This window comes from Herpailurus yagouaroundi, unplaced genomic scaffold (genome assembly GCF_014898765.1).
Source record: "Herpailurus yagouaroundi ecotype Mexico unplaced genomic scaffold, PumYag 196, whole genome shotgun sequence".
In the NCBI taxonomy this organism is placed as follows: domain Eukaryota; kingdom Metazoa; phylum Chordata; class Mammalia; order Carnivora; family Felidae; genus Herpailurus; species Herpailurus yagouaroundi.
The window spans coordinates 9,627,450-9,653,167 of record NW_024412427.1 but is presented as its reverse complement, the minus strand read 5'-3'; the positions used below and the strand labels follow the sequence as shown (position 1 = coordinate 9,653,167).

At 48.7% G+C, this 25,718-nt stretch overlaps 1 protein-coding gene across 7 annotated transcripts in view; it reads left to right on the top strand.

The window, feature by feature from the left end:
• The first annotated feature begins 11 nt into the window (after positions 1 to 11).
• The window catches only part of DLGAP4 (DLG associated protein 4), a 200,224-nt gene continuing 174,517 nt past the window's right edge, over positions 12 to 25,718 (top strand). For 2 of the 7 annotated variants that reach the window (XM_040447147.1, XM_040447149.1), the window contains exon 1: positions 14 to 87. The gene's annotated coding sequence lies outside the window, so the exon portion shown is untranslated. Of the gene's footprint in view, positions 88 to 25,718 lie in introns of all 7 variants that reach the window. The other 5 variants (XM_040447141.1, XM_040447142.1, XM_040447145.1 and 2 more) reach the window with 4 other exon arrangements.

Below are 25,718 nucleotides of genomic sequence, written 5' to 3'. Positions count from 1 at the left end.
AGGCGGCGGACCTGCCAGCGGACCCGAACGGCGGCGGCGCAGCGCAGCGGCCGAGAGGGCCGGAGGCGGCCGAGGCGCCCGGCGCAGGTGAGGGCGCGGGGGTGGCGCGCAGTGGCCAGACCCCCTTTCCGGGGCCGGTGCGCCCCGTCCCTCGGCGAGACCCCCGATCCGAGTCTCCTCCCGGACAGACCTCCCTAAACCGACGGGCGGCGCTGGCGCAGGAAAGCCCCCTCCCCCTGCCAGTTCCGTCTTCTGAGCCCCCAATCCGAGGGGGCGGTTCTGCGGCTGGCAAGCCCCCTTCTCTGGGTGGGATCCTCCAGTCTGGGTTTTCTTGGACCCCCAAAGCGGGTGGGGGTGGGGGTGGCGTGCCTGGGGCCCGGAACCCCCTAGCCAGGGCTGGACCCCCATTCCACCTCTTTTTCCCGCGGACTCTCCGATGTCAAGAGGCTGCCAAAGCTGGGAAGCCCCTCCTCGGGCCCGACCCTCAATCCGCAGGGCGGCCAGGGGGTCAGGGAGACCCCTCCCCTCCCCACCAACCTTGGGAGCTAAGGAGAGGGAGGGCTCTGCCGGCCGGCCGGGGCATTTCTCCGTTCAGCCCAGCTGCCTCCATCCCGACTCAGTAGCCCCGGGAACCTGCCCAGCCAGCACCCCCATTCCGGAGCTCTTTTCCCGGACCCGGCATCTGGGGAGGGGGCGGGGGCAACCCCACTTCCCAGCGCTGCATGGCGCCCCCTCCCTGTTTGCGTACCCGGGAGGGGCTGGGCTGACCTGGGCACCTGGGTTGGGGGGGCGCTCACATGGCCACGGGAGGCCCCCACGTGCGGCGCCCCGCGGTGAAAGGGGTTCGCGTTCAGAGCCCGTGGCAGGTGGACCCGCTGGCCGGAGAGGCCAGCTGGGTCCAGATGTGCGGGGCCTGCTGGGAGGGGACATGTGCTACCTGGACATGTGATGACTGCCCCTGGCCTCTTTCGGCCGAACCTACCGGCTCCAACCCCCCTCCATCGTTCCATTCCTTGGTGTTCTCATCCCTCTCCCTTCTCCCCTTCTTCCTCAGAGCTGCCGGTGTTGCAGAGGGGCGGGCAGCCAGGGACTGTTGATGTTGTGGGAATGAGATGAGGAAAGGGGCTATGGATTGGCGAAGGCCAGTTGTGGGGAGGTGGGTAAGGGGGTGGATGAGGTGCCCTGAGGATGTAAGCCTCAAGCTTGGGGGGCAGTGCTAATTGTGGGTGGGAGGGTTCCTGCACCCCCACCTGCCTGGAAGTGGAAATGACCGGGGGGGGGGGGGGGGGGAGGCGCGCGGCGGGCTGCAGTCCCCAGCCCCAGGAGGCTGCACCGGCCTGCCTCTACCCCTGGTGCACCTTCAGTCTCAGCCTAGCTCCCCAGGGTCCTGGTTCTGGCTGTCTTTGCTCTTGTGCCTTCACTTGTGGGAGGGGGCTGTGTTTTCCTGAAGGCTCAAGGTGGTGGAGTCTGGAGGTTGTACAGGATCATCTCCGAGAGTGGCTGTTGGAGGAGCCCAGTTTCTGTCCCACAGAGGGAACTGTGGGCTGTCTGGTCCCAGGGTGGCCTGAGGGGCCTAAGCCAGACTCCCATGGGCAGCAGGGCTGGGTGGGGCTGCAGAGCTGGGTGACCGATTGGTGGCTGGAGTGCTGGGAGCCACCGCCAGGCCCTGGAGCTGGCTGTTGGAGGCCAGTCAGCAGCAGATGCAGAGTGTGTTCCCAGCAGCTCTTGGAGACACTGGCTGTGCACGTGGGGCAGGCGTGTGTGCGTGTGCCTGTGCTGTGGCAGGGGTGCGCCAGGACTCCTGAGTCCTCCTGGAGCCCAGATAACAGCAGCTCAACTTCTGTGAGTGTGCCTCTGTGTGATGTCCATGGCACCCTTCCGTCATTCATCCATCAGAGACTGGACTGGGCCTGTGCTGGATGCTAGAGACGTGTAATGATCTGATGTGGTCCCCACCCTCAAGGAGCCCCTGTTTTGTCTGGGGGCAGAGGAGAGACAGTCTGTGCCAGGCTCTGGGGGCGGAGTGCAAGGTCCCAACTAGAGAGAAAGTGTGGGGCAGAGCAGGCCTGATGGCTGGGTTATGTGGGACCCAGGGCAGCATCCGGCTGGTTTCCGCCTTGAAACAGAGCTGCAGGTTCGAGGGCTGTGCCCTGGGTGCAAGGCTGCCTGGCAGCTGAATTGGTGTTTTTTGAAAGGAGGCTGAACAGTACTCGGAGCTAAGGATAGATTGTGTACTTTAGAGCTTTTGTAAGACTTGGTGACGAATTGGACGTACCAGGGGCACCCACTGGCATCTCGTTAATTTCTTGTGCAGTTTATGGGGCCACTAGCTTCATAAATGCCAGTGTTTCTACATGATGGGGAGGCTCTGAGGAATTGTACTGGGCACTCTGTGGGACAGGAGCAGGTGGTCTCTATGCTCCCATATATCTGTGATTAATTGATAGATTCAGTCATTCAGAAAAGCATTAAAAACAGCATTATCTGACTATGGTGCATTTAAACACTTCCACTTAAACATTCTATAATGTGAATAAAATCTTGAATGCAGGTTTTTTTTTTTTTTTTAAAGCACACCATGGGTACTCAATATATGCCCACTACTCCTAGAATGAAGCCTAGCCTCCTCCCCAGGCTAGCTACCTTTCTAGCCACATCTTACAGCTCCTCCCTTCCCTCTTTGGCTTGGGTCCCCCTGGCCTGCTTTCAGTTCCTGGAACAGGCCTCATTGCCTCCAGCCTCAGGGTCTTTGCACACGCTGGTTCCTCTACCTGAACGCCGCCCCCTTCCCATTTGCCTACTTAATTACTACCTCTCATCCAGACTCAACTTAGGTGTATCACTTCCAGAAGAAAGCCTTCCCTGACACCCAGGCCAGATTGTATCCCTGTCACCACTTCCCAGCCCCCACAGGCCTCTGCCTTCACTACCAGCCACTGTTCCTTATTACTGGATGCCTCTTGATGTAGTTGTGTGGAGCAGAGCAGGGTCATGCCTGCCTCTTTATGCCATCCCACTGGTGCTGAGAACAGGTCTTGGTTCATTCTGGACCCTCGGTCCATTTATTTGGCTGAATGAATGGACAAGTGTCATTTGGGCCATCCTAAGTCAAGGGCTGGGTGGCAGAACATGGTGGGAGCCTTGACGAGGTCTAGTTGTCAATACAACTGTCCATATGGGCTCCTGGTCTCCAGCTGGGCCTGCAAACTCAAAAGCATTTGGTCAGGCTCTGTGGGGTTAGAGGCCCATAGCCTCTACAATCCCAGTGTGTCTGTAGGACCTCAAAGACTCTATAAGAGAGTGAGGAGCCATGCTTGGGCAGGAGCCTGTGTCTTCAGGGGTATACGGTCTGACATTTATTTCTGCCAATTCATTATACACATCATCACTTCCTTACTTTCATTCAGTAGGTCACCAACTTGTCCACTAGCTTGTCTGCCATTTCCTAATGCTCCATTCTGTCTTCGGGCCACCAGGGCTTCCTGAGGCCTGCTCGGTGTCCCCTAGGGTTGGGGACAGAGTCAAACCCACAGGGCCCTGCTCTGTGAACTGTAGTCACCCTGCCAGGCCCTTCCTGGAGGTGGGGGCTGGTGCTGTCCGGTGCTGGGAAGAGTTTGGGCCTGTGGGAAGTGCTTCCTGGAGGACATGTACTAGATCTGGGGTGGATTTGGGAGGATTAGAGGATTTGGGTAGATGGAGAATGGCCGGAAGGGCACTGCTGGCTGAGAGAACTACATTGATGAGAGCTGGGAGGCAGCCACGTGCTGGGCAGGCTTGGGGAAGGGGGCAGCCCACAGGAGGCTTGTCATGGAGGGGGGCAGCGTGCCGGCATGGGGAGTGTCCCGTCTGTGCCCGGAGCCCTGTTGCTGCCTTGCTGTGTGCCTTGAATGCAGTGTGTCCCCTCTCTGGGTTCCCTTGATAAAGTGCAAGCTTGGACCTTGTGATCTCAGAGAATTTCCACCGTCTCAGTGTGGAGTCTGTGATCCTGACAGCCCAGGAGGGGAATTCTCAAGGCCCCTGCCTCTTCTTTGAGCGTGTGGAGAGCTGGGATGGGGCTGTGTTTGCTCTAGTGGCTTTGGAGGCCAGTGTGTATTAGCGCTTGGGGTGGGGGTCAACGGGGAGCTGATGAGGCTCAGCAGCTTCTTCTGACAGATGACCTGTCAGTTAAGGGAGTGTGGGGGCTGGCTCTGGTGGGAAAGGCACCCCATTATGCACACTCTCACTGCACCCTTTTTGGAAAAGGCTGTCACTGATGAGAGGCCTCCTGTGTGTTGGACCAAAGACAAGCCCACCCTTGACTTCATCAGACTCCTGTGGGGGGGCCACTAAGACTTATGTGACTAGACTTTTGTCATGGCCCATGGTGGGGGGGTGGGGAGTGTGTGTTCTGTTCTTACACCCTGTCCACAGTCTGCTGGTGGATGCCCCTGGCCAGGACAGAGGCCTTCAGGCCATGTACAACAGTTTGCAGAAGATATTTAATCTCCACATCTTTCCACCCCGCCCCCTACCCCCAGAGGTGGGCATGTCTCCATTTAACAGATGAGGAAACTGAGGCTCAGAGAGTTTGGGTAGCTTCCCAAGGTCACCCAGAGGGTGGCAGGAGGTGAACCCACAGCCCAGGAGCCCTTGGGGTGCCCGCGCACAGGAGCCTATTGCTAGCTGATGGCACATCATTTCCTGAGCCGAGGAGTGGGGCTCTGGATCCCTCTGTGCTGGGTTTCGCAACGCCGCCTCCTCCCCGCCAAGCTGTCTGACGTGGCCTTTTCAGAAACCCAAAATGAATGGAAGCAAATTTTGTTTGGAGAATTTTGCTACACCCTTCACCAGGGCTGGTTGCAAAACCAGGCTTGGGGATCCCTGCTGCTGTTGGTGATGATAATGATAATGGCAGTGGTGTCAGTGGCTAACACCCACTCACCGAGCCAAGTACCAGTGACCAACTCCCGGGAGCCAAGTGCAGTGCTGGGCCCTCTGTTTAATGAGCACCAGCTGAAAGCCCCTTAAATTCAGCCTCTCCTTTAGTCCCATGACCCCTATTATTATCCCCATTTTACAGATGAGGAGACAGGCGCAGAGAGCTGTAGCTGCCCAAGGCCCCAGAGCTGGCAAAGTGGAGGGTGCCAGGATTTGAATTCAAACCGGTTAGAGTGTAGAATCTAGTCTTCGCCCACATTCTGGAGATGTGTTCGCCAGCAGTGATGGGTGAGGGGGTGTGTGTGTATAGAGGTGCACGTTGGGCCGTGGGAATTGAATGTGGCAGACCCAGACCCTGGCTTGTGGGAACCTGGCCACTCGCTAGAGGTAGGACTTGGCCTGAGCCCACAGCAGCTCAGGAGCGCCCCTAGATGTCAGTGGTCCCTTCCTGGCCCCACCAGAGGCCTGGTGGGTCGCATGGCTGTTAGCAAGAGAACAATGGCCCCTCCCCGTGACTTTGCTCTTCACTAACTCACAGTTCTGGGAGGTGGCCCATCTATAGGGCTCCAGGGGCATTGGGTGGTGACACGGGTGTGGAGGAGGGACCATAGATGCGGCACGAGACACTGGATTCCTGGGATCACTCGGTGAAGGGGCAGATCCCTCACATACAGCAGCCTCCAGGGCCTAGTACAGGGGTACAGACGCTTGTGAGAAGGCAGCAGAACAAACGTGGCATTTGCATTCCTTCCTTCGGCCTAAGAAGGCCTGTACAGGTGACCCATCCCCCGGAGTTTGCTTCAAAAATGGCTCTAGCCACATTTGGTACATGAGGGGGTCATCTTTAGAAAGCATATGATGTGGGCAGGTTCTGTCTTTGATAATGGAGAAATGGGGCAGGCATCCTGGCATATAAACAGAGTACAAGACCACTTATTGAGTACCTGCTGTGTACCTTCGCACTGTGCTGGGCCCCATGACAGGGGCTCAGAACCACACCCTGATGAAGTATTTGTGATTGTGCAGGAGGGGGTCTCTGTGCCCCCAGATATCGGGCTGAGGAGTGAAAACTAGGCCTCTGGGTTCACATATTTTTCTCTCTACTGTGACAGATGAGCCTGCGGTGACAGGGGTGGGTCCAGGAGGCTTTTGCTTTGCAGCTCCCAGGAGATGGGGGTTTGGAATGACTGGGGACCTGATTTGCTGCTGGGACTCCCCTACGGAATCCCAGCACCTCTCTGGGCCTCATGATCTCCATCTGTTTGTTGAAGTTCCGGGGGTTAGGTCTCCAAGGCTTGTCTAGCTCAGCCCTCTGTGACTCCAGGGGTGAACGGAGCTGAGATTCCCTCTGGGAGGTGTCAGGGAGCCCTCCCTGTCCTTACCCCTGACCCTCTGCCTGGCTTCCCACCTATCCCTGTCCCCTAAGCTCAAGCCAGAGGGAGGGAGCCTCTCCTTCCGCCCACTGCGGGCTGACTGCGCGCAGTGACGCAGCAATCAAGGGCTCTGGAGCGCAGCTTGGAGACGGGGATCCGGGTTTGCTAAAGACAGGGGAGAAAAGGCTCTTCCCACCACCCCCAGCTGCCTGCCTGCCTCCCTCCCTCCCCTGGCTGCCGACAAGCCCTGGCACCTCCTCGGCTCTGCCAGATCCACTTGTAGGGTGGGAGGCTCTGCTGTACAGGGCCCAGTTCGAGTCCCAGTGTGTTGGGGCCTTGCTGTGTGACCCTGGCGTGGTTGCCTGCCTTTTCTGGGCAGTGTGCACTGTGAAGGCTGGGCTTTGGGATTCTGAGGCCGACTGGGCCGCTTGTGTTGATGGCTCTGAGGGGTCCCTGTGACTCAGGAGGAGCTCCTGGAGGGACAGGGCCCTCTGCCACATGTGTTTTCCATATGTGTCCCCCACAGTGGAGGGAGCAAGGTGCTCTGATCATGTCCATCTTACATCCGAGGAAACTGAGGCTGTACAGCAGGTGAATGGTAGATCTAGGATTTAAACCCAGGTCCGTGTGAGTCAGGCATCCAGGCCAGAAGGCAGACCCCAGGCAGGAAGCCGGCTGGGTCACTGTGAGCCTCCTGTTCCCTTCTCTAGGTTTCAGTTTCTCCATCTGTGTGGTAACGGTGGGGTGGGGTAGGGGGTTGGAGCTGCCCCAGCCCATCTCTGGACCCCTACCTGGCTGCCACTTCTGGGTATTTTCTGAGCTTCCTCATCGACCTCCAGCACCCACCCTTGAAGCCAAGGTGTGATGACAGGCAAGGAAGTGTCAGCATCTCGCACTTCTTCTCCAGGGAAACCTGCCACCTTTGGGGTGTGAGAGATTCCTGGAGGACTGGGCATGTGTGAGGCCTTCCAGGGACAATGTGGGTGGGGACAGAGGTCTGGGCAGAGGTCTTGGCTCCCCACTGGGCCGGGCCAGCCTCTGCCGATCTGTAGATGTGACTCTCTCTGTCTTTTTTTTTTTTTTTTTTTAGTTTTTTTTTTTTTTTTAATGTTTATTTATTTTTGAGAGAGAGACAGAGTGTGAGCTGGGGAGGGGCAGAGAGAGAGGGAGAGAGAGAATCCAAAGCAGGCTCCAGGCTCTGGGCTGACAGCACAGAGACCAATGCGGGGCTTGAACCCATGAACTATGAGATCATGACCTAAGCTAAAGTCAGATGCTTAACCGACTGAACCACCCAGGTACCCCGTGATCTGACTCTCTTATATCTGGTTTATCAGGGGGCTCTGGGTGAATGTGGGTGTGGACAGGGAGGTGAGGCCACCCTCAGGCCCCTTCTTCGCTCCCCTGCATGCATGGGGGGCGGATATGTGTGTGTGTGTGGAGTATGTGTTAACGTTTTATGTGGTGTGTGTGTATATGTGTGTGGGGAGTGTGTGAGAGATGTGTGTGTACACATGCGTGTGAGTGACGTTGCCCCCCACTCAAGCCAGGCCTTTTGTGTATTGTCAGGTGCTCTCGACCCTAGGAGGTAGATATTATCATCCCTCCTGACCTCCCTTTCTTTCCTCCCTTTCTTCTAAGTATTCATTCAGCAAACACATGCGAAGTGTCTGCTCTGTGCCCAGAGCAGGTGTTGGGCCTATATCAGCCAGTGGAACTCCTGGTCCCTGGCCTGGGGAGCCCGCGATCCTCTTGGGAGGCCAACAGTCATGATAACTTCCCAGACGAATATAAACTCACATCAGTGACCTGTGCTGCTGCCACGGAGTATAAGGAAACCTAGTCTGGTGGGGTCAGGGAGGGCTGCCCCAAGGAGGTGACAGACCTGATGCCTGGGAGGAGAAGGAGTTAACCCTGTGGTGGGCAGCAGGGGCAGTATGAAGTTCCAAAGCCTGGAGAGCAAGGGGCTTCATGTGAGGTAGAATCAGGGCCTGGTGGGATACAGGATGCACTGTTGACACATGAGGAAACTGAGGCCCAGAAAGGTGAAGCAGCCTGCCCCAGTGTGGCTGGAAACTTGCCAGATGTGAATCAGATCCCCGAGGGGTTCCTGAAGGGACTGCCCTGGTTGTAGTTAGCAGAACCCTTGGCTCTCACTGAGGTCCCACCGCAGGTTAGCGTGGAGAGGGGACTCCTCTCCTCAGTACCACCCCTTGCATGGATGCTTCCCACTGAAAGAAACTGAGGAGCCACAGAAGGTTCCGGAGCAGGGCAGACCCACAGTGCTCTCCTGGCTGGCCACACCCCAGGCCTTCCCGGCACTGGCATGGAGTGTTGGCCATCTGCCTGCCTGCTGAGGCTGAGGCCAGAGCCAACTGACCTCTGCTGACCTGGTGTCACCATCCTCTGCTGATGCTGGACGGGGCAGGGGCACAGGCAGTGGGCAGTGGGCAGTGGTGGGCAGAGAGGACCCATGGCCAGCAGCCCCGAGGCCTCCAGGAACCATTTGCCAGGCTGGGTTTGATAAATGACAAGGCCATTTCTCTCCCGGCGGGGAGGCAGCCTTGCCCCTGGAGCCCTTGGGACGGGTCTGGGAGTTCAGCCACAGAGCAGAGGCTGGGCTCCTTCCCTGCCCCATGTCCCCTTCTCAAGCGTCTTTTGGCTCTGGCCTCCATGGCCTCTGGCCAAGATGACTCTCCCATCCCCCTCCCAGGTCTCCTGCCCATAGACCATCTACATGCAGGCAAAGTGATCCGGAAGCCACACCCAGCCCCTCACACCTCAGCATAGCCCAGAGCTCTGAGTGGCCTCTGTCACCTGCCCCTGTGCACTCCTGCAGCCCCCTCCGGCCCCCTCCGGCATGCTCTCACTTACAGCTCAGCTGAGTGAATTGGGACTTACAGAACATTCCATGTCTTCTGGCCCCCAGCCTTCACATTTACTGTTCCCTCTGCCCAGAATACCCTTCCCCAAAGTCTTTGCTTGGTAACTCCTATTTGTTATTTACCACTCAGCCTAGGCCTTGCCCTTTCAGGAGACTTTCTCTCTCATTCACGGGAGCCACTCCTGCCTGGACTCCAGAGGCCTGTGCACTATGAGGTCCACTTATATGTCTGCCTCCCCTACCCCTCCAGGCAGGGGCCAGGCTGATGCTTCTTGGTGCTCCCAGCGGTGCCCAGCCTGGGGCCTGGAGCATAGTGGGTGCATGGCTCATGAGTGTGAGCCGAGCACTTTTGAGCCCGGTGGCCAGAGTACAGCCGGTGCCCCCTCAGGCTCCTTTCCTGCACAGGGGCCAGGTCATGTGGCAGGTGCCTCGGACAAGAGCTCAGCCTACACGTCCCCTCGCTCCTTTCCTCCCGTACTGGGAGTAGGAGCAATGACTGCATGAGCCCATCTGGGGCAATGTGGGGGTGCCTGGTGTCGAGCAATCGGGAAGTTGGTTGTTCGGTTGACTCCTTTTAGTTTATGGACCCACCAGGGCTGTTTTTTGCCAACCTGGGGAGAAGCCCAACTGCTTGAAAGGAATATGTTTCTCATTCTGTAAGCCCCTGAAATTTGGGGGTCTATTGTCAGTGCAGCCTAGTCCACACTAACTATTACAAATATCTACTGTGTCAGACATTATTCTAGGCTATGGGGATAATAATATTCAGCTCCAGAGGCTGTTGTGAGAAGTTAATGAAAACCAATGTGGAAGCCTTAACTCCGTGCTGGCACATAGTAGGCTCTGTGGGTTAGATGAGCTGTTTCAGATCTGCTCTGGCATCTGTAAACAGTTGTAAGAAGCAGCCACCCAGGGAAGGCTGAGGTTGGGAGGGAGGCATCTCTGGACAGACTGGGGCCACTAGAGGGGAGCCCCTGCATACCCAGCATGAGAGCAGGGTAAACCACACCTTCTGGAAGCAGCTTCTGGCTTCTCTCGCCTCTCTTCCACTCCATCTCAAGGCTCACCGTCTGCCTTAGTTATCTACCTCTGCGTAACAAATTACCCCAAAAGTTAGTGGCTTAAAACGATCATAAACATTTATTACCTCTCTTTCACATATATACAGTGCAGGAGCCACTTTGAGGGAATCTGGTGTAGACTCATCATCCATATGCTAAATAGGAGTGATGCTGACTGTTTCCAGTAAGACCTGGGCCAGATCTTGAATTGTCTTTCTCTCTAATACACCCAAGGACTCTGGGTGGGAGGGATGACTGTCCCCTCTCTACAAATGGGGAAACAAGTCACAGAGAGGGAGAATGACACTCCTAAGGTCGAGCAGCAGCTAGCAGAGCTGGAATTTGAACCCAGACTGCCCGTCCTCATGGCCTATGCTCTTAGCCACTGTATCATCCTGTCTAGGGTGAGCTTGAGTGAGGGTGGGGCGGGAGACTCTGGGAGTTTAAAGGGAGACTTATTGCCCTTTAAAAATGAGGTGTTAATAGCGGCAAGTATTAATGTCCAGCTGTTTTAATGAGCAGGTTTTTTTTTTTTTTTTCCTGGTCTTGTTTTTAATTGAAAGCACAAAATTGAATGGAAAGTGGCAACTGCCTCAGCCGTGAGGATTCTGGGAAGGCTTTTCAGAGCCATAGGCTGACCACCCTGGGGTGGCAGCCAGCAAGCTTGTCCACCCACAGGAGGAAGTGAGCTGACTGAGGGATTGGCCTGAGTTGGGTTCTGGCTCAGCTCGCCAGCTATGTGACCTTCGGCAGGTTACAGAAATCTCTTTGAACCTCAGTTTTTCCATCTGTTCCCCATGGGATAATGATGTCACCGCCTGCCTGGAGGCTTGATGTCAGGGCGAAGTGAGTTCTGTGTGTTAAGGTACCTAGGGCAGGGCCCAGCACATAGTAGGTGCTCAAGAAAAAGCAGCTGATGTTATGCTGTCTTCTGATCTGCTCTCTCTCCATGTGTACATGCACACTGGACCCTCTGGCATTCCTTCCTCACACTCCAGTCCAGATCAGTTCACAGGTCAGCCTGGGCCTCCCAGTGAGACCAGCACACAGAGGGAGATGTGCTTATCTCCATTTTACGGATGGGGAAGTGGAGGCCCAGACATGACTTGCCTGAGGGCCTCAGTGGTGGACATGGGACTGAATCAGAGGCTTGGACTTGGGATCTAGTGCTCTTTCTGCTATCCTACTCTGAAGGATCCTTGAGAGAACCTCAGGAAGCTGAAGAGAATTCCAGGAACTCTCAGGATGCCAGGGAGCCAGGGTGCTTGGATCCTCTGGCCCTCACTGCCCCCAGGCTCCGATGTGACCCTGTTGAGTTGTCTCCCTGTCTATGCCTTTGTTGCAAGAAGGTGGTGAGCAGAGGCTGGACTCTGGACTGCCTAGACCAAGGTCCCCTCTCCCAAGCACCCTCCCTGTGTCCCCCTCCCTCAAGCTCACTTCTGTGTCCTCTCCCTCAGCCCCATCTCTGGGTCTCCCTCCCCCAGGCCCCACCCCTGGGTCACCTCCCCCAGGCCCTGCGCCTGTGTCCCCCTCCCTCCTCTGCTGTCCTGATTTGTGCTTGGCCCATATTCAAAGCAGCAGCTTTTAGGTGGGACGTCAGGCAATGGGAATCCTGCCTGGAGAGGCCACCCAGGTTCACCTCTTTCCCTGGGGTCCAGAGTGGACCCTTTCTGCCAGGGCAGGGGGCTGTGGGCCTGTGAGCAAGTGCCTGTGGGCAAGCAACGGTCTTTCCAGCACTGCAGGCCCACCGTGCCCCCCCACCCCCCCGCTCCCTCCCTGTGTATCCTTCACTGGGGAGCAGATATATTTAGACAAAATGCTCCATTCTGTGCAGATTCCGTATCCACTGCTCTTGTTGGGGCTGGGGGAGGCAGGGCCTCTGAGCAGCCACACCTGGCACCTGGCACCTGTGCTGCTTGGAGCTCCGGGCTGGGCTGGCTGGACCGGGACTCTCCCCTACTGACTGTGGATGGGTCTTCCTCTCCACCTCCCTGTCCCCTAGAGCCACATCTCTCTGACTCTTGGCCTCCAAGGCCCAGCCAAATTCAGTCATTTGCTCCCCTCCTGTTCCCCTTCCCCCCCCCCCCCACTTCCTGAGCCTCTCTGCCTTCTAGTCCCTCTCAGCACTCAGAGCACCTTCTCCCTTGTGTAGCCAGTGGGTTACGTGGATTTGTGTCTGCTGCGGCCCAGGCCCTCGCTGGATGCCTGGGGCGTGGAGGTGACTAATAAGGGTCCCTCACAGTGGCCACATTACAGTCTGGGAGGCGGATCACAGGCCACTAAGACAGCATCAAGATACCTGTTGCGGCAGCAGGAAGCCCTAGGACAGGGACAGGGCTCCCTGGAGGACCAGTGGTCTGAGCTGAGACTTCTAAGTTCAGAGGGAAGGAGCCAACAATTGGAGACAGAGCAGGCGTTCCTGGCGGAGGAAATGATGGGACATGCAAAGGCCGGGAGTTAAGGGAGAGCCTGGTTGCGCTGGGGAGAGTGGGGGGCAGGAAGGGGGGTGGGAACTTGGTCTTGCTGAGCCTCAGCTGCCAATCTGAGGGTCTTGTCCCCCCAAACACTGGAAGACTGTGGGTGAGTTTTCAGCGGGGCAGTGGTGGGTCTGGTTGTGAGCACGGCCCGGTGGCTGGTCAGTGGATCCCCCCGCTGCCCGCCAGGCTGGCCCTGGCTCCCATGGCAGATGTGCTGTGCCCGGCTGGGTGGGAATCAGAAATAGCTCACACGTGCTCGGCGCTTGGTGAACAGCTCCCCCGCCTCAGCGCATTTCATCTGCACCCGAGTCAAGGACAGCTCAGTGCTTGCAAGCTGGGTGACCTTCTCCCTCCGTTTATTAATACACCGCCCACTTGGGGCTGCAGGCAGAGCTGGGAGAGTGTGTGCAGGGGCGGAGGTGGAGGGGAGGGTGGTAGCAGGGGTGCCCTAGACAGGGGAAATGCTGAAGGGCTGGAAAAAGATACCTACCCACCAGAACACTGTCCAGCCAGATAAACCCCAAAGTACAAAAATGAGTGTAAAAATTCCCTGGAACCCACCTCCCTGTGGTGACCATCATTAACATTTTGATGTCAGCCTTCCAGATGTCTCTCCAAGTTGATCTTCCCTGGCAGATGGATTCATTCATTCACTCACTCATCAAATATTTGTTAAGTGCTCACTCACTGCAGTGAGCAGAGGAGGCAGGACTCTGAGGGACACTTCTGCACTCTTAGGGAACTCAAAAAAAGCAGATAAAACAGGGGTGAGGTCCACAGGGAAGGGTGATTGGAACTATGAGGTCTCAGCCCAGGCTGGGTTTTTAGGAAGGCGTCTTGGAGGAGGTGACGCTTGGACTGAGGCCTAAGAGGTAAAGAGAAGTCCCCTTAGCAAAGAAGAGCTGAGGAAAATCATTCCTGTCCAAGAGAATGGCAGAGGTGTAAACCCTGTGGTGTGAGGGCAGTGGTGTTTTCAGCGAAGAGAAAGGAAGATGGGAGGCTGCGTGTTGGGGAAAGAGTGGATGAGGTGAAGCATGAGGGGGTGGCAGGGACCAGACCATGTGGGGCCTCAGGGGCTGTGGGCAGGGTTTGGGGGTTTACGTAAGAGTGTGGACTGTGGTGCTGTAAGACCCACGTTCATATCCAACTCTGCCACTTAGCTGGTTGACTTTAAGCAAATTACCTAACCTCTGTGCCTCAGTCCTCTTGTCTGTGAAGTGGAGCCAGCAATGACTAGTGATAGTCTTTACCTCAAAGACTCGTGTAAGGATAAAATGATGGAATGAAGTGCTTAGGACAGCACTTGGCATACAGAAATTGCTCATAAATGGTGGCTCATACAATGTTGAAGTCATCCGTAGGTAAAGTGCATGTGTGTAGATGGTTTTGCATAACTAGGGTCATATTAATCCTGTTTGTGGCTTTTTCCCTTGATGCTGGCCATCTTTCTGAGTTCATTATATTATTGTATTATTATAGTTAATAATATAATATTATTATATTTAATATAAATATGTTAAATATTTAATATTATTATATTAAATAATATATTTAATATATTATTAAATATAATTTAATAATTATATTTATTTAAAAATTTTTTTTCAATATTTATTTATTTATTTTTGGGACAGAGAGAGACAGAGCATGAACGGGGGAGGGGCAGAGAGAGAGGGAGACACAGAATCGGAAACAGGCTCCAGGCTCTGAGCCATCAGCCCAGAGCCCGACGCGGGGCTCGAACTCACGGACCGCGAGATCGTGACCTGGCTGAAGTCGGACGCTTAACCGACTGCGCCACCCAGGCGCCCCAATAATTATTATATTTAAACTGCAGAGTATTATTATATTTAAACTGTTTGTATGTATTTGAAACATTTGAGCAGGTATAACATGTTGTAGAGTGCACTAATCTTACGTGTATAGTATAGCTTGACTAGTGTGTATGTGTCATATATATGTTACATATATCATATGACATATATATGATATATGTGTGTAACTACCCTGTAACCACCACTCAGATCAAGATATTGGATATTTCCAGCTCCCCCAGAAGACTCCATTATGCCTTTTCGCAGTTAATTCCCCACCCCTGACCCCTGGCGGCAACCATTATTCTGACTTTCAAAACCATAGTTTAGTTCTGACTGTTCTAAACCTTCATATAAATGGGATCGTGCAGGATGTTTCTTTTGTGTCTGGCTTCTTTTGCTCATCATTTTGTCTGGGAGATTCATCTATGTTGTGTGGATTGGTAGTTCATCCTTTTCTATCACTGCCTAGTGTTTCACTGAGTGAATATTTCATACTTTTTCCATCCTATTGTTGAGAGACATTTAAATTATTTCCAGTTTTTAGCTATGTGGATAGAGCTGCTTTGGACTTATTTATAGATATATTTCTGGGGAACTTACAAGGTTATTTCTGTTGGGTACATAGCCAGGAGTGGTTTCTGGGTCATAGAAGATGAAAATGTTCAGCATTAGTGGATACTCCCAGTCCTCCAAAGTGGTTGAACCAATTTTCATTCCCACCAGCACAGTGTGAGAGTTCCAGTTGCTCCACACCCTCACCAACACACCTACTAAAGATAATTTATTTTTTTAACGTTTATTCATTTTTTGAGATATAGAGAGTGAGTGGGGGAGGGGCAGAGAGAGAGGGAGACACAGAATCCGATGCAAGCTCCAGGCTCTGGACTGACAGCACAGAGCCTGACACGGGGCTTGAACTCACAGACCGCGAGATCATGACCTGAGCTGAAGTCAGACACTTAACCGACTGAGCCACCCAGGTGCCCCTAAAGATAATTTCTGATAGCTGCAGGGTCCTCTGCTACAAAGTCAGACCCCCTTGAACCAGCTCCCAAATGATGGACATTTAGTTTAGGTTGTTGCCAACATGTACATGATTTTTTAAAATAATGAAAAACAGAGATAAATCATTAAGACAAATATTTAAAAATAAAATAATGGAAGCATCCAAAATGCCCTTCAATAAATGAATGCATAAATAAATTGTGGTACATCCGTTTAATGGAATATTATTCAGTGATAAAAAGAAACGAGGTATCAAGCTACAAAAATACATGGAGGAGTTTTAAATGCAAAAGAAGCCAGTCTGAAAAGATGACATACTGTCTGATTCTGACTGTATGGCATTCTGAAAAAGGTAAAACTGTAGAGACAGTAAAAAGATGAGTTGTTGCCAGGGATTTGGGGGAAGGGAGGGAGGGATGAGTAGGTGGAACACGGAGGATTTTAGGGCAGAGGTACGGTACTGAATGATACTGAATGATGCTATATGATACTGAATGATTCTGTATCTGTATGATACTAAAATGGTGGATACATGACATTATACATTTGTCTAAATCCGTGGATCTTTACAATACAAACAGTGAACCCTAATGTAAATTACCAACTTTAGTTAATAATAATGTATCAATATTGGCTCATTGATTGTAACAGTCGAGGGATGTACTTTCTCCTCAATTTTTCTGTAAACCTAAAATTACTCTGAAAAATAAAGCCCCTTGACTTAAAAATAAATAAAAGAAAAATTAAAATGTAAAAATATTACAAAGGAAGAAGACAAAAAGAAAATTCACTAGAGGTGTCCACTGTAGGGTTAGAGATACATGCCATTGGTCATTCTCCCTGGGGATGTTTTTCTTTTGCACAGTGGGGATGACACTCCAGAACACTCTTGCATTTCACTTCTGTTCCATCCCTCCCTGCTTGTTCTCAAGGTGGAAGCACATCCCCATATTACTTAAAACTGTTTCTAAATATCACGTTTAGTCTCTAAAGCAGGAGGAGATTTAAATTCTGAGCCATTGTTTGGAGGAAAAAAATGGAGGTTGATGAAATGATGGAATCATGGGATCTTAGATTATGGGTGTTACATTTAGGAGAAATGATTTAGAATTATAGCATCTTACTTGGTACCTACCAGTACATCTCAGAACCTCAGGACAGTTATCTTTCAGTGACAGAATGAGGTGTGTTTACATTCTGGAAATAAATGATTATGGATCTTCAAATAGATGAAACAATATTTCAAAACTCAAAGAATTTTAGAACCTCTAAATTGAAAAAAAAAAACCAGTCAAGGTATTTTAATCTCTTTTTTTCTCCCAGTGTAAATTTGATTTATTTTCCTTTTTATTTTTATTTTTTTTATTTTTTTATTTTTTTTTTTTAATTTTTTTTTTTCAACGTTTATTTTATTTTTGGGACAGAGAGAGACAGAGCATGAATGGGGGAGGGGCAGAGAGAGAGGGAGACACAGAATCGGAAACAGGCTCCAGGCTCTGAGCCATCAGCCCAGAGCCTGACGCGGGGCTCGAACTCACGGACCACGAGATCGTGACCTGGCTGAAGTCGGACGCTTAACCGACTGCGCCACCCAGGCGCCCCTTATTTTCCTTTTTAAAACACAACTCTTGGGGGGCGCCTGGGTGGCTCAGTCGTTTAAGCGTCTGACTTCGGCTCAGGTCATGATCTCACAGTTCGTGGGTTCAAGCCCCATGTCAGGCTCTGTGCTGACAGCCTGGAGCCTGTTTCGGATTCTGTGTCTCCCTCTCTCTCTCTGCCCCTCCCCTGTTCACGCTCTGTCTCTGTCTCAAGAATAAATAAACATTTAAAAAGAAAAAAGTATGTTTAAAAAAAAAAAACAACTCTTACTGAAGTATAATTGGAATACAATAAATCACATATCTAAAGTGTTCAAATTGGTAGGTTTTGACAAATGTATACATACCCCTCTGAAGCCATCACTACAATCAAGATAATGGACATATCCATCACTCCCCAAAGTTTCCTTGTGGCCCTTGATAATCCTCCTCTTTGCCCTTCTACCCCTTCCCAGCCTCCCTTTCCTACTCTCTATTCTTGCCCCTCCCAGGCAAGCATTCTTTTGTGTTTCCTAGAATTCTAAGTGGAATCATACATACTCTTTTTGTTTGGCTTCTTTCACTCAATATAATGATTTGGAGATACATCCATGTTGTAATGTGTGTTAGTACTTCATTCCTTTTTATTGCTGAGTAGTATTCCATTGGGTGGATATGCCACAGTTTACATTTACTTGCTGGTAGATGCTGGGTATGTTTCCACTTTGGGGCTATTACAAATTAAGCTTCAATGAATATGTGATTATGTCTTTATATGAACAAATGCTTTCATTTCTCTTGGGTAAATACCTAGGAGAGTTATAAATGGCCAACATGGTAGGTGTATGTTTAACTTTTTAAGAAACTAGTGTTTTCCAAAGTGGGTGTACCATTTTAAATTCCCACTAGCAGTGTATGGAAGTTCCAGTTCCTCTACACCCTCACCAACACTTGGCATGGTCAATCTTACTAATTTCAAGCAGGCTAATAGCTGTGATATTTCCTTCAGGTGATAATTTGCAATTCCTTAATGGCCAGCGATGTTGAGCTTCTCATGTGTTTATTTGCCATCTGTATATCTTCTCTTTTTTTTTTAATTTTTAAAAATCTTTTATTTATTTTTTTGGGGGGGGGAGGAACAGAGAGAGAGGGAGACACAGAATCCAAAGCAGGCTCCAGGCTCTGAGCTGTCAGCACAGAGCCCAATACAGGGCTCAAACCCAAGAACCATGAGATCATGACCTGAGCTGAAGTTGTACACTAAACCAACTGAGCCACCCAGGCGCCCCTGTGTATCTTCTTTACTGAAGTGTCTCTTCAAATCATTTGTCTACTTTTAAATTGGGTTGTTTGCTTTCTTATTATTGAGTTTTAAGGGATCTTTTTGTACTCTGGATACAAGTCCTATAGAGGATGTATGTTTTGCAAACATTCTCCCAGTCTGTGGTTTTTCATTTCCTTAAGAGTGTCTTTCAGAGTACAGGCATTTTTGATGAAGTACAAATCTTTCTGGATTGCGTTTGGTGTTGTCATATGTAAGAAGTCTTTGCCTAACTCAGTATCATAAAGGTTTATTCTACGTTTTCTTCTTGAAAGAAAATTTTAGGTTTCATATTTTGAACTATGATCCATTTTGAGTTAGTTTTTTTTTTTTAGTTTTTTTTTTTTTTTGCATGTATTCATTTTTTGAGAGACAGAGAGACAGAGCATGAGCGGGGGAGGGGCAGAGAGAGAGGGAGACACAGAATCCGAAGCAGGCTCCAGGCTCTGAGCTGTCAGCACAGAGCCCGGCACGGGGCTCGAACTCACAAACCATGAGATCATTACCTGAGCCGAAGTTGGACGCTTAACTGACTGAACCACCCAGGTGCCCCTAGTTAGTTTTTATATAGTGTGAGATACCGATTAAATTTCACTTTTTGTTTATAAATACCCATTCATTCCAGCACCATTTGCTCAAAAAACTCTCCTGGTTCTACTGCATTGTCTATGCTCCTGCATCAAAAATCAGTTGTCCAGGGCATCTGGCTGGCTCAGTACATAGAGCATGCAAATCTTGATCTCAGGGTAGTGAATTTGAGCCCCATGTTGGGTGTAGATATTACTTCTTTAAAAAAATCAGGGGGGCCTGGGTGGCGCAGTCGGTTGGGCGTCCGACTTCAGCCAGGTCACGATCTCGCGGTCCGTGAGTTCGAGCCCCGCGTCGGGCTCTGGGCTGGTGGCTCAGAGCCTGGAGCCTGTTTCCGATTCTGTGTCTCCCTCTCTCTCTGCCCCTCCCCCGTTCATGCTCTGTCTCTCTCTGTCCCAAAGATAAATAAACGTTGAAAAAAAAATTAAAAAAAAAATCAGTGGTCCATGTATCTGTGTGGGTCTATTTCTAGACTCTCTCTTCTGTTCACTAAGTTATTTATCTTTATACTAGCATCACACTGTTTTGAAACCAGCCCTCCAACTTTCCTCTTCTTTTTCAATGTTGTTTTGGCTATTGTAGGTCCTTTGTATTTCCACATGAGTTTGAGAATTAGCTTATCAGTCTCTCTACCTGTTGAAGTTTTGATTGAGGTCGATTTTAATATATGTGTCAATTTGGGGAGAATAAACATCTTAACAGTATTGAGTGTTCCAGCCCATTAGCAAAATATCTTATTTAGGTAAGTTTCTTTTTAATTTTTTTAAATGTTTTTATTTATTTTTGAGAGAGAGAGACAGAGAGAGACAGAACGAGTGGGGGAGGGGCAGAGAGCATGAGGGAGACACAGAATCTGAAGCAAGCTCCAGGCTCTGAGCTGTCAGCACAGGGCCCAACGCAGGGCTTGAACTCATGAGCTGTGAGATCATGACCAGAGCCAAAGTCAGGCGCTTAACTTACTGAGCCACCCAGGTGCCCCTAGGGAAGTTTTGTTTTTTTTTTTTTTAACTTATTATCTCAGCAGTAGCTTCCCATATCAAGGTCTTTCACATCTTTTGTCCTGTTTATTACTAAGTATTTCACATTTTTGATGCTATTATAAAAGGTATTTTTTAATGTGTATTTATTTTGAGAGCAAGAGAGTTCCCCCATGAACGGGGGAGGGGCAGAGAGACAAGGGGAGAAAGAGGCGGACAGAGAGAGAGAGAGAATGAGGGAGAGAGAGGGGGAATCCCAAGCAGGCTCCACACTGACAGTGCAGAACCCAACTCAGGGCAAACCTGAGCCAAAATCAAGTTGGATGCTTCACCAACTGAGCCACCCAAGCGCCCCTATAAAAGGTATTTTTAAATTTCAATTTCTGTTTGTCTGTAGCTAGTATATAGAAATACAATTTGATTTTTGTATATCGATCTTGTATCCTGCACCTTGGTAAACCTACTTATTAGTTATAATAGCTCTTTTGGTATGTGGATTCTGTGGAATTTTCTACATAGGTGAGAATATCATCTGCATATAAAGATAGTTTTATTTTTTTCTTTATATCTGGATGCCTTTTGTTTCATTTTCTTGCCTAATCCCGTGGCTGGAACCTCCAACGGAATGTTGATTAGAAGTGGTCCAAGTGGACGTCCTTGCCTTGTTGGTGATCTTAGACGGGGAAGCTTCCCCATCTCTTACCATTGAGTGTGATGCTAGCTGTGAGATCAAGTTGAGGAAGTTCCCTTCTATTCTTAGTTCACTGAGAATGTCTTAAATTGGGAATGGATGTCGGATTTTGTCAAATGCTTTTTCTGTGTTTTTTGAGATGATCACATGGTTTTTCTCTTTTATTCTGTGAATACAGTTAATTACATTGCCTTATTTTCAAATGTCAACTAACCCTGAGCTCTTAAGATGAGCCCCATTGGCCTTTTAATATGCTGTCGAATTAGATCTGCTAAAATTTTGTTTAGGATTTTGATATCTGTGTTCAGGAGGGATACTGGTCTGTAGTTTTCATTTATTGTATTGAATTTATCTGGTTTTGGTATCAGGGCCCCCAAAGTGAGGTGAGAAGTATTTCCTTCTCTTCAATCTTTTACAAGAGTTTGTACAGAATTAGTATTATTTCTTCTAAATGTTTGGTAGAATCACCAGTGAAGCTATCTGAGCTGTGAGTGTTCTTGGCGGGAAACTGATACCTGCCAATTCAATTTCTTTAATAAATATAGGACTACTCAGGTTATCTCTATCTTTTTGCATGAGCTTTGACAATTTGTATCTTCAAGGAATTTGTCCATTTCATCTAAATTGTCAAAATTATTGACATAAAGTTGTTCATAATATTCCTTTGTTATCCTTTTTAAAAAAATATGACAGCTTCATTGAGATATAATTTACATACTGTACAATTTGCCTATTTTCTATTTTTAAAAATATTTATTTGAGAGAGAGAGAGAGAGAGAGTGGGGTGGGGGCACAGAGAGAGAGAGAGAGAGAGAGAGAGAGAAAGAGAGAGAGAAGTCCAAGCAGGCTCCACACTGTCAGCACAGAGCCCAATGTGGGGCTTGATCTTATGAACTGTGAGGTCATAACCTGAGGGGAGATGAAGAGTCAGACACTTAACCATCTGAGCCACCCAGACGCCCCCAATTTGCCTATTTAAAGTGTACAGAATGATGGCTTCTTATTCCATTGTACACAGAGTTTTACAACCATCAGCAATAAATTTTAGAATATTTTAATCACCGCCCCCAGAAAAACCCTCTATTCTTTTTTTTTTTTAATTTTTTTTAACGTTTATTTATTTTTGAGACAGAGAGAGACAAAGCATGAACGGGGGAGGGTCAGAGAGAGGGAGACACAGGATCTGAAACAGGCTCCAGGCTCTGAGCCGTCAGCACAGAGCCTGACGCGGGGCTCGAACTCACGGACCGCGAGATCATGACCTGAGCCGAAGTCGGCCGCTTAACCGACTGAGCCACCCAGGCGCCCCAAAAAACCCTCTATTCTTATTAGCAGCTACTCCCCTTTTCCCCCTACCCACTCCCCTACCCTCAGCCCTAGGCAACCATTAATCTACTTTCTATCTCTGTAGATTTGCTTATCCTGGACACTTCATATAATTGGAATCGTATAATATGTGATCTTTTGTGACCAGCTTTTCTCACTGAGCTTCACGTTTCCAAGGTTCATACAAGTTGTAGCATGTAAGCATGTCATATTCGTTCCTTTTCATTGATAAATGGTATTCCATTGTATTTATCCACATTTTATCCACTCATCAATTTACAGACAGTTGGCATTTGGTATCCAATTTGTGGTGTCCTCTTTTTGGCTGTTACAAATAAAGCTGCTATGGACATTGTGTACAAGTTACGTTTTTATTTTTCTTGGGTATCTACCTAGCAGTGGAATCTCTAGTTCATATGGGCCTATGTTTAACCTTTAAAAAAACTACCAGGCTGTTTTCCAAAGTGCCTACACCATTCTACATTTCCATAACAGGATAGGAGGTTCCAGTTTTTCAAGACACTCACCGTTTGTTTTTGTCTTTCTATTTTTTAAGTTCATTTATTTATTTCGAAAGAGACAGAGACAGCATGAGTTGGGGAGAGAGAGAGAGGGGCAGAGAGAGAGCGGGAGAGAGAGAATCCCAAGCAGGCTCCCTGCTGCCAGCACAAAACCTGATGCGGGGCTTAAACTCATGAACTGTGAGATCATGACCTGAGTCGAAACCAAGAGTCAGATGCTTAACCGACTGAGCTACCCAGGCACTCCTGTTATTGTCTTTTTTTTTTTTTTTAATTTTTTTTTCAACGTTTATTTATTTTTGGGACAGAGAGAGACAGAGCATGAACGGGGGAGGGACAGAGAGAGAGGGAGACACAGAATCGGAAACAGGCTCCAGGCTCTGAGCCATCAGCCCAGAGCCCGACGCGGGGCTCGAACTCCCGGACCGCGAGATCGTGACCTGGCCGAAGTCGGACTGCGCCACCCAGGCGCCCCTGTTATTGTTTTTTTTTAAATGAAGTTTTAAATTTTAATTCCAGTATGGTTAACATACAGTGTTATATTAGTTTCATGTGTATAATATAGTGATTCAATAGTTCTGTACATGACTCAGTGTTCCTCATGATAAGTGTACTCTTAATCCCCATCACATATTTCACCCATTCCCCCACCCACCTCCTCTCTGGTAACCATCAGTTTGTTTTCTGTGGTTAAGAGTCTGTTTCTTGGTTTGTCTCTCTCTCCCTTTTTTTTTTCCCTTGACTTGTTTGTTTTGTTTCTTAAATTCCACCTATGAGTGAAATCATATGGTATTTGTCTTTCTCTGACTTATTTATTTCACTTATTACACTTTCTGGCCCCATCCATGTCATTGCAAATGGCAAGATTTCATTCCTTTAATGGCTGAATAATATTCCATTGTGTGTGTGTGTGTGTGTGTGTGTGCGTGTGCACCTGTGTGTGTGTGCGTGCATATACACCACATCTTCTTTACCCATTCATCTATCAATGGACACTTGGGCAGCTTCCATAATTTGGCTATCATAAATAATGCTGTAACAAACATAGGGGTGCATGCATCCCTCTGAATTAATGTTTTTGTATTTTGGGGATACATCCCAGTAGTGTGATTACTGGATCATAAGGTAGTTCTATTTTTAACTTTTTGAGGAACCTCCATACTGTTTTCTACAGTGGCTGCACCAGTTTGCATTCCCACCAACAATACAAGAATATGCCCCTTTTTCCACATCCTTTCCAACACCTGTTGTTTCTTGTGTAGTTGATTTTAGCCATTCTGACAGGTGTGAGGTGATATCTCATTGTAGTTTTGATTTACCATCCGTGATGTTGAGCATCTTTTCATGTGTCTGTTTGCCATCTGTATGTCTTCTTTACGGTAGTGTCCGTTCATGTCTTCTTTCCATTTAAAAAAAAAATTTTAATGTTTATTTATTTTTGAGACAGAGAGAGACAGAGCATGAATGGGGGAGGGGAAGAGAGAGGGAGACACAGAATCTGAAGCAGGCTTCAGGCTCTGAGCTGTCAGCACAGAGCCCGATGCGGGGCTCGAACTCCCGGACCGCGAGATCATGACCTGAGCCGAAGTCGGACGCTCAACCAACTGAGCCACCCAGGCGCCCCTCTTTCCATTTTCTTAATTGGATTTTTTGTTTTTTGGGTTTTGAGTTTGATAAGTTCTTTATATATTTTGGATACTAACCCTTTATCTGATATGTCATTTGCAAATGTCTTCTCCCATTCTGTAGGTTGCCTTTTAGTTTTGTTGATTGTTTCTTTCTCTGTGCAGAAGCTTTTTATTTTGATGCAGTCCCAATAGTTTATTTTTCTTTTATATCCCTCGCCTCAGGAATGTTATTATCTGTCTTTTTAACTGTAGTCATCCTAGCGGATGTGAGGTAGTATCTCATTTTAGCTTTGATTTGCATTACCCTGATGGCTAATGATGCTGAGCATCTTTTCATGTGTTTATTGACCATTTATATATCTTCTTTGGAGACATTCATTCAAATTCATTCAAATCCTTTGCCAATTTTTAAATTGGGCAATTTGTCTCTTTATTACTGAGTTGTAAGAGTTCTTTATATATTTTGAACACAAATCTGTTATTGGATATGTGATTGCAGATATTACTCCATTCTGTGAGTTGTCTTTGCACATTTTTGATAGTGTCCTTTATAGCACAAAAATAGTGTCCTTTTATATTCTTCTAATTTTGATGAAGCTCAACTTCTCTATTTTTTTTTCTTTTGGTGCACATGCTCTTAGTTTCATATCTAAGAAACCATTGCCTAATTTAAGTCTTTAAGATTTATACCTATGTTTTAATCTAGAGGTTTATAGTTTCAGCTCTTACATTTAGGTCACTGACCCATTTTGAGTTCATTTTTTGCAAATGGTGTGAAGTAAGTAGTGGTCCATCTTTATTCTTTTGCATATGGGTATTCAGTTGTGCTATCATCATTTGCTTAAAAGGCAGTTCTTTCCTCATTGAATGGTCTTGGCATCCATGCTGAAAATCAACTGACCATAAATGTAAGGGTTATTCTTCTGAACTCCCAATTCTGTTCTATTGAGCTATCCTTATGACAATACCACACTGACTTGATTACTGTACCTTCTCAGTGAATTTTATTCTTCTTCTATTATCTGTATAATCTGTAGTGATGTCACCTCTTTCGTTCCTGATATTGGTAATTTTTGTCTTCTCTTTTTTTTATTTAAAAAATTTGCGGGGGGGGGGTGTGCCTGGGTGGCTCAGTCGGTTGGGTGTCCGACTTTGGCTCAGGTCATGATCTCACAGTCCATGAATTTGAGCCCTGCGTCAGGCTCTGTGCTGATAGCTCAGAGCCTGGAGCCTGCTTCAGATTCTGTATCTCCCTCTCTCTCTGCCCCTCCCCTGCTCGTGCTCTGTCTCTCCTCTCAAAAATAAAAACATTTAAAAAATAAATAAAAATAAAAAATAAAAAAATTCACTTCACCAATATGGGCATTTGGGGACTAAATACTGCTTTAGCAGCAAATTTTATGTTGTCCTGTTTTCATTTTTTTTTCAGTTTAAAATATTTTCTGACTTCCCTTTTGATTTTCCTTTGGCCAATGAATTATTTAGAAGTATGTTATTTCATTTCCAAATATTTGGGGATTTTCCTCAGATTTTTCTGTTATTGATTTTTATTTTA